We start from the raw sequence: 9,809 nt of genomic DNA, 5'->3' as shown, positions 1-9,809 counted from the left end.
GAAAAAAACTGAGATGAATGACTGCGATGAATTACTAAAAGGGGAGACAGAAAAAGCTCAAGAGAGAGATGTACGCAGTGTGAATGTGAGTGTGAATGTATGCCCATCGACAAATGGCAAGCCTATAAATTAACATACGTACAATTATATGGAATTGGAAGTGATTGCAATAGGCTGTAGCAGCTGCACCCCACCCCCTCTGCACCACCCTGGGATCTGATGACTCCAACTCCCACGTTGCACCTGTTCCCTGCCAGAACAGAAGGACTTTGTGTGAGGGGAGGTCTCGTAACATACACTATATCTGTTATTCCGTTGCCTGCTGCAATTATAGACTCTCATCTGTTGTTAAGGGTGAAACAACTGTTCACCATCAGCTACCCCACCCCCACCCCCCATTGAGTTGACACTATCTGACTGACTGTGACACACAATTCCATCAGTTTGAACCCGAGCATTAATGTAAAAGGTTTCTGATAAAAGGTTTCTCTGGAAGATTTTCATTTCCGATCTCTTAAGCCGGTGCCTCAGATTAATAGTCATTTAAAAAGGCTAATGCACACAGGCCAGTGGGTGTGGCGTCCACTTACTCACATTGGCCCCTCCGTGACTGAATGCGTCTCTACTGCTTTCACCCTGTCTAATAGCAGTAATCAGTCAGAAATCTGCCTCACACCATAAACAGCAACAGCAACAGCTCAATCCTCCACCTCTCCACTCCTTCTTTTACTCTCCCTCCATCACTCTGTCCCTGTCTCCCTTCCCCTTTTCTTGATTTGTGTTATCCTTCCCTTGATGTTTCCATTAGCTTGATTCCAGCTGTGCTAGTAGCTAGTATTAAGGGCCCTCCAATGCAGCACATGTTAACTACAGCAGCCGTACACCCACTCTCATTGCACCTCCATTTAAACTCTGTCCTCTCACACACGTCCCTGGGATTCCACCAATACCTGGAATTTTTATACAGCATGTGGTGCACTGCAGAGATATTTGCTCAGTTTCACGGCTGAAATTTCAAAGATGGCAACATTTGTGGTCACAGAACTTCATGGTCGCATATTTCTAAACGACTCTTTCCTATAACTCCTGTTTTAGGAAACCTGGGTGTGTGAAAAGACTGTTTGATTGAGTGCTTATGTCTCACATTTGTTTGAATAGGCTGTGTCCAAACGTCTGGCAACGTTCCTTTCATGCTCTCTGAACACAGAAAATATTTTCATTCATGTTAATGCTGTGTCAATATCCGTCCCTTTCAACAGAAGCCTCTCTCACGTCCTGTTTGACCCACAGAGACAGACATGTACAATCCTCCCACCCCCACCAACATGCACATACACACAGACCATGCAAGTTTCTATAAGTGTGCGTATTGTGCACTGTAATGTTTTACAGTGTAAGAGGGTAAGAAAAAAGGAAATAACGAGATTAAAAGCACAATAAACTTAACTAGGTGAGTACATACATTTATGCATGAAACTGTGTGTGTATTATTATATGTTCACTGCTGACTGCCTGCAGGATTCCCCTCTGCTAAAGAGAGGTCAGGCCTCTGGTCTCCCGCGGCAACAGAAGCAGCGGTCTGAGGATCCAGTGTTTCAGAGCCACAAGATACTCCAACCGTTTACACAGGTGGCTATCATATGGCCAGTCTGTCCCTGTGGCACACACACACACTCATTACAGAGACATCAGTCAGAGTTTGAAGGCAGGTCGCAGCGCTTGATTCCTTGTTATACGTCAGTGATTACAGTATATGATATAACTTGAGTGGGCGGGTAAAAAAAAAACCTCACCAAGACACACAAATGTTTATCCTATTTCTGCAGTTCTCATGTTGCGCTGTGTGCAATAGCATGCAGAGAGAGGGAGTCACTGTTTTCCACAGATTAACAAACCAGAGAGATAGACAGCAGCAGAGATGTAGATGTAGGCCTACTCTGACTGAGAAGTCAGGTGTGTTATGGTTGGCTTAGCTGTATCTGCTGAGTGTGAACATTATGGTTTAAAACCCCCTGTGCACACCTTCACGCATATGAAATCATACTTCACCCATTTAACATATGTCTGCAGATAAGTGGAAAGATGTGTGTATATACTCTGTTACACTCCATTATTTCCAACATTCCCTCCTACTGAGTGCAGATAACCCTCAGGTGAGGCCCTAAGTAGGTGAATGTCTCGCATGAATGTCCATGGCACCAAAGCATGGTAAATACATTCTCCTTTTGACCAAATATAATGCCGGAGACCACAATGCTGTCATTCGATCTCAGTTACGGAACAGCTATTAAAGAAGCTATGTGGCCACCATTTTGGCTGTCTTCACTTCCTGTGATTCAGCTCTCAGGACATATTTCTAAGTTATAGGGATAGTAATGGGAAACCCAGCCAAAGCCAGTGTTCCACAGTCACAGATGGTGAAGAGGAGGAATGGGTTACGCCTCTGGAGTGATATGTGGAAGTGACCATCTGGCCTCATGTGTATTCTCATCCATCATCATGGTAACCATCACGTAATCTACAGGTGTGTAGGTGAGGGTGTATCCTCAAGACTGCATGTGTATTGTGTGCCTGTGTTTATGCACTTACAGGTGAAATTTGGCATGTGTTCGCACATGCAAAAAACAAAAAAGCACACCGATGTGGAATCCTCCTGTGCATTGTCATATGTCATGCTTACACAGTGACATGACTATTTATGTAGAAAAGTTCAGGATTGAAAAACCAGGCCACTTAAAAAGCTGTTTTTTTTTTAATGTAGTTTTGTCTCTGTCTCTTAAACATGCTTAGCTATGATCACTGTTAACAGACAAAATAGAGATAGATAGTAATAGTAATACTGGTGACAAATATAGACTAAACATCTGCCTTCATCATGTACTTGTTACTGTTTTTTTCTAGCTCACTGGTTTGTGATTCATGCCCCACAATGTAAGACACACTTCATTCAGCGCCAAAACTAAAACACAGGGGTGGATTTGTGGAAAAGCAGCTGAGTTTAAATCACCGAGGAGAAAATGCAGTATTGCACATTGCATTAATTCAGACAACACTTTGCTGAAGAAAAACCTCTCCCCATAAAAATGTCCAAACTGGAAAAACAACTTTTCTCAGTGTGACTGTGGGTGTCAGTGTATCCGGTGCCCCTGGGTGTGTGGGAGTGCATGACATGCATATGTTTATGCGTACGCCTCTGTGTTTATGAAATATGAATAGTGACACGTAAATTGAATCACGGCGCTGCCATCTTGCTTCAGGGCAGGACCACCATGTGCTGCTACGAGGGAAATGTTGTTTCGTTTTCTATCTGCCTCCATTTTCTGACAGTCTGCTTTGAAGTGGCCCAGAAGCAGTAAGAGTTCCCTAAAATCCTATGTGGAAAGATCGTCTGTGACCAATAAAGACCAGCTTTGGTGTTTAAACCCTGACATTAATTGCTCAACCAATCTGACAAATAGACATCCAACAATATTAAAAAGAAACCCCTGTTTGACGAGGGAAGACATAAACTAAAGACAAAATGGGCTTAATTGAGACCAAATGCTGGAAAAAGTAGTGCGTATCCACATCCGTATGCGTCATACTATGGGTGTATCTGTAAGACTGTATGTCTCTCTTAGTAAATTACAGGCTAGAGTGTGTTGTTTCCTGCATTTTTGCCTCCAACAAATACCAGACACTCTTCAAATCAACACCTTGTCCTTGTCTGAACTCAAGCATTGCTTATCAGGAGGACAGAGGATGTGAGACGACACTTAAATGTCAACAATTTTCACAGCGCTTCAGTTGCAGTGTGTGTTCGTCATTGTCAAACATATGTAAGAATGTGAGTGGGAAGATGAGAAATGGGTGGAAGGTATCAAGCCTAATGCTTGTTCCAGATGTGCTGTTACTTCTGGCAGATGTATCAGTTAACCTGTTAACCTACACTATACCACACTGACTGCTGTAACTGACGATATCAGTGACCTGTGTCAAAACTCCTGTTCATCCATCTGCTGTTGTCACTAAGTTTACATTTCTCCCTAACTCTGATTAATAACGTTTGGCAGTCTTTCAGATCAGAATGAGACATATTCCAGAGATTTCCAAACACAAGTACGCTGTTATATTGTAGAAATGTACATGTGCACCCATGCTGTACACACAGGAATGTGGTAGGCAGTAATAACCTTGGAAAAACAGTCCTCACATTTTTTTTCCCAGCTTAACCTTAAAGCAATAATTTGACCTTTTGGGAAATATGCTTATTAGCTTTCTTGCCAAGTTAGATGAGAGGAATAAAAAGCACTGTCCTGTTTGTGCAGTAAGCTACAGCCAGCCATCTAAAGGTAACAAAATCCAACCCCAGAGCTCACTAACATGACATGTTATATCTGATCAATCCATACAAAGACTGAAGTGTTAAAACGACACACTGTGGTTTTACAGCCTCTGTTTCCAGCTGTTGTGGCTGTAGCTTCATATTCACCGTACAGACATAGAAGTGGTATCTTTTCATCTAGCTTTCTTCAAGAGCATTTCCCATAATGTTGTACCATTTCTTCTGACTTCAACATGTGCCTCACTCCAGCTTAAGTAGCAGCCTATAAAACATTCCTCACCAATGAATTCTTACAAATAAAAGAGAAACTCCCATAAGACGCCAGTGTGGCAGTAATGGGAGCAATGCCAGTAAGGCTGGTGTCTGCATTGTCTAACTGTTTCAAGCCACTGTAAACTCCACCGACCTTGTTTGTCACTTCATATGTCCATAATTACTGGACTTACAATTCCACAAAAACCATGCCAAGATCCGGTTCAACTCAGAGAGGAGAACTGGAGGTAAACACTGGGGTTTTCAAAGTCAATAAAATCAACACTTTAAGTCAACAGACAAACACTTTTCCTGGAACAAAACACACTTGTTTTGGGTCACATATTTTGAGCCGCCAGTGTATACTCATCAGTGCAGTCTCGCACAACCAGCATGAACGGAGAGAAGCAGATTATGTGGTGACCGAGAAAAATTCTCTCCTCTACCACTAATTGGATAATGTGGCAATGGCACAAAACAGATGTGCTATTTTCATGTGCTCACCACATGAATAGGTTAGCTAATGGTTAAATTTAGTCAAGAAAACACCTTGAAGGTAACACCTGCAATTAAAGCTCCTGTTCAACAGCACTTTTGCTGAAAGATTCTCTTCTCTTTATTGATAGCTGACAGCTATAAATCAAAGTCAAAATACTCTGTAAAGATTCTGGATAGCTCAGGCCGTGTAATCTCATGAGCTATTCAATAACTTCACAGTACCTGCATTTTAACAACCAGTTGGAGTCCTGTGAGGTGGCATGTCTGTTTTATTTCTTTGCTGTAGTTTTCTACTTATTCATCCCCTGTTTGTCATGTTTATTTTGTGATTGACATGACTTGGTTGCTGAGATAAAGCTTCTATCTGTCTGTCTAGTCAACAAAATATGGACAAATCCCTCTGCCCCTAATGCACAAACTGCACAGAGAAAACAATCCTGTCCAAAGATAAATCTAAACTTACAACATTTTCTCCCCAGTGACAAAAGATAGAGAAGCTAAAGTTTTGTAACTGTGGTGGAGAATGTGTGAATGCATAAAGGGACAAAAATGTTACTGGTGAATCTATGAGTAAACGACCAGACTGAGCAAGCACGAGAGTGATTTGCATAAAATGTATGGAATTAGTTTGCTATGCGCTAAAAGAGTTCAACTTAATTGCTGTCTGTCTCATATGTCTTCCTAGTGTATGTTATGTTTTTTTCATCAGCAAAGAAAATTGAAAACAGAGGAAACCATAAAACAAATGCACATAAAGCTTTGTGTGCAGAGGATCCAGAAATGCAAATGTATGCTGGTAAATATTTGTTTTTCTGCTTAACATTTTAATTACAACTAGACTGACATAGTTATGCAAGAGTTTAGTGCACATTGTCTTCAATTCATGGCTGCAGTGCCTAGTTCACTCTGACAAAGATTAATTTTGGCAGTGAATGTTTGAGTTAACATGTTTCTAATTTATCATAAATCGCATCAACATATTTTTCACATTGCACGTGTGTGAACTGCGTTTGGAGAGACGGGGTTACACAGGATCAGGAGCAGAGATGGAGAGGGGGATTAATTTATGTATACTTCTAAGTTCTTCCCAAAAAAATGGAAGTTCAGGGAAAATCTTACTTCATGGTTATATTAACATAAATAAATCAGAATCAGACCTTTCTAATAAATTTTAGTTAGACTCTGTTGCTTTCAAATGAGGAATTACTGTTTCTTTATTCTTCATTTAGTAAGCAGGGCTGAGCCAGAGTGACACAGAGCTAAGCCCTCCACTGGGTGATATGTTCCAGGAGCTGAAGCCAAACCTCACTAAAGCAGAGCTCAATCAGTTACAGATTAGAAGTGTGGAAGGGCAAAGCCAAGGCAGCAGTCAGACACATGGCAGGCTACCTAGACACTTTTCTCTGGATAAATTGACCCCTGCTCTGTGGTGCGCGGACCTTTGACCCATCTTAGGGTCACCTAAGGTCAAGCCTGAGGCCTCATCCATCTATTGTTTGATCCTATCTCATCAGGCTCCTTTCAGCAGCTTTCATGCTTCTGTTTTCATTGCCCCCTCTCATGCCTTTACTCTGATATCTGCTTTAGCTAACAGCCTTTCCCTTGAAGGCTTGCAAGATAATCAGCCATAATCTATTCTTCTTCTTCTTCTTTGATTCTACCCTCTTTTTTTGGCATTCTTCAGTTACACAATGTCCTCCATCAGTTTCACTATGATGTGGTGGATAAACACTCACATTCATATTTAGATTCACCCAGACTTCTTGCCAGTGCTAATACTGGACTGTCAAGGCAATTACATTACTTACAAAGGAGCTTACAAACACACTCAGGATGATTGGACCGTTCATGGTGAAGTTTATTCCAATGTAATTGTATGTTTCTGAGAGTATGTGATGAGTCAAAGTGTGAAAGGTGAAGGAAGAAAAAAACACCAAATTTTTCTTTTGTTTACTTGATCTGTAAGCTGTTCCAAAACCGACTTCTCATAAAATGCCTGAAGGAAAAAAAAAATTGACAGACTGTCTGATTAAAAAATGAGTTTTATACTTCTGAACTGTCAAAACTGTGAGGACAGCACTTTAGATGACAGCCCGCAAATTATAGTGTAATTTTGTTCCACTATGGGAAATAAATGAAATACTTATCACAGTTATATTGCATGTGACGTGGAGTACAGAAACTGCTTTTTAAATTTCATCATGTCTGACTTAGCCACCACAATTTATATAAGGTGGAGGTCTGTGTTTATATGTGTGTCTGCTCTGTGTGTGCATCCTTTTCGTACACACTAAAGTAAAAAAAAAAATAAATAATATCATATATATAATATCTCATATATTTTCCATTAATATTTTCCAAATATCTGAATATAAGAAAACAGATGTTTATATTTTATGATATATGCCATGACATTTTTGGCATGTATTGTGAAATATATGTGAAATCCATAACATCAATACATATTTGTTCCATTACAGTTAGTGGACTATACTATGAGTATGTGACAGTCATAAAAATAACATTGGGGCAGGTCTTTCCCACATAGGAAATGAGCTAAAGGTCTTGTCATACCTCCAGTCTAAACCTCTTGTGCCATGCTGTCACTCATAGCAGAGAGGCACTCGAGATTCCTGCCAACTGTGCAGCACACCACCAGCACTGCCGTTGCCAAGCTGCCACAGCTGCCACAGCTAAACGTTCTGTCCTCTGTTTTACCCCAGGCAAGGGATGTGCCCCTGCATGCTAACACAACACGCTACCAAAGTCTGATGGAGAGCAGCGCACACGGATACTCACGAACTTGACTGTGCTTCAAAGCATTATCCATCGATGATCTAGTTAGCCACCCCCCCAGCCTGCAAAATTAGGTTTACCAGAAAATAATTTATACCCTCCCACTCACACTGAAACTGGCATACACACACTTCCACCACCAGTATTGACTATGACGCAGAGAGGGACACTACCAAAAAAAATTTCGAGCCTTTGATAAGTGACAGCTGGAGGGAAAATAATAGATCATTACCTCATTCAGAGAGTGCTGTGATATACCATACTGTGCTATAAAGTGACAGAACTGAGATATGACATATGAATGTTATTTCTCGCCTGGCTAATGGACTTGATGCTGCCAGGGGTCATTCTTTATTTGAGTGAATGTCAGACATGTTGTGGCTGAGCGGGTTGTGTTTGGCTGCACTGGGGCTCTTAGGATGATGCAGTTCTCTCCACATCTCACAGCTGTGTCTTCTGTTTGGAAAATACCTAAAATGCTGGGAATGGATTTCTGCAGTTTGCATCATGAGCCAAACATCAACAAATATGTGTGCTGAATCTTCTGCTTTTGGAATTTTCCATCTACCTTCCAGATAAACCAACGTCTCGTCTCTTGAAGTGACCCAGAACAGACCAGATGGAGGCACACCAGCGGTCTGTGCTTGTGTGTACATGTCTCCAGCAGACCCCCTACTGGGCCTAGTGAAGCATTAGCCCAGTGTATTGTCACAAGTGTAAAATAAATGACTCCTTCTCTGCTCCATTTCACTTTTTCCAAGCCTCCTGATAGGAGGGAATACAATAATGCCTCTTACCCACAGCTGTAGTAAAGGATGCAGCTGCAGTGAAAGATGATGAGTGTGTGAGGAAGAGTCCAACGCACATTGCATGCAAACTTCTGCTCTTACATATTCATTCACTTGTGTGCCAGATGACTCCCAACCCACGCCTTTCTTGTCAAGAGTCTCTACATGAGTGGGATGAGTTTCACAGGATGAAACAGACAAGATGACTAATCACACTCAAGTTTCTTTGAAACTCACTCCGGTTATTTCATTTCTACATTACATGCAATTTATGCGATTTTTTTCTCTAATCATTTAGATCATATTTCGTAGTGTTATCCCATTCTTTTGAATGGTCCTGTATGCAAATAGAGTGTACTATATTTAGATGTTTTTAAACTTTTTGTGTATTTATGTATATGTATATATGTACAGTAATGACTGAAAGAGCAAAGTATCAGCATGTATTGTGGTGAAAGTAACTCCTGACAACAAAAACTGAAATTACCAAAACCAAAACTGAAACTGTCTGCTCAATCTCAAAATACAAAAGCAGTTTCAGTGCAATAAAAACAGCAGCAACAAGGTTATTAACTTCTCCCTAATCTCAGTATTCTCACTCTTTCTCACTCTGTCACTCATGTGTCAGTTTTTCCATTGAATGTAGTGGTCCTTTGTGTGAGTGTCAGGGCGGTCCTTCTCATTCATGCATGGCCTTGGCTGGGAGTTGGGGGGTGGGGTGGTGGTGGTGGGGTGCTATTTTCCATCAGGCTGAGTGGGATGTTGGAGCTGACCCATATTGAAAGAGGTCCCCTCAGCCACTGGAGGGCAGTCACGCTTTGTGTTACAGGTATGATTGCAATACCAAAGAGCAGTCCTATCAAGGACCTTTGTGCATGGACACAGATATGAAAAGAGAAGAAAATGAAAGAAAGCTCTGATTCATTTGCTTTGCTGAGACCCTGTGGTGAAATGGTCAAAGTACTGGATGCTGCAACTTTCTCTCTTTGTAGTTTAGAGGGCCAAATGTTACTGCTTAAATCTAAGTTAATGTTCTAATAACCCTATACTATATTTATGTAGTCTGATGGTACACTTTTCTACACACACCTGACTGATAACTAACTTAAGTTAAATTTTTGTGTCTCTCCATAAGTCTAGACTTCTCTCTT

This window comes from Lates calcarifer, linkage group LG10 (genome assembly GCF_001640805.2).
Source record: "Lates calcarifer isolate ASB-BC8 linkage group LG10, TLL_Latcal_v3, whole genome shotgun sequence".
Classification (NCBI taxonomy): Eukaryota; Metazoa; Chordata; class Actinopteri; family Centropomidae; genus Lates; species Lates calcarifer.
The sequence above is the reverse complement of the archived record's forward strand: the minus strand, read 5'-3'. Positions refer to the sequence as shown.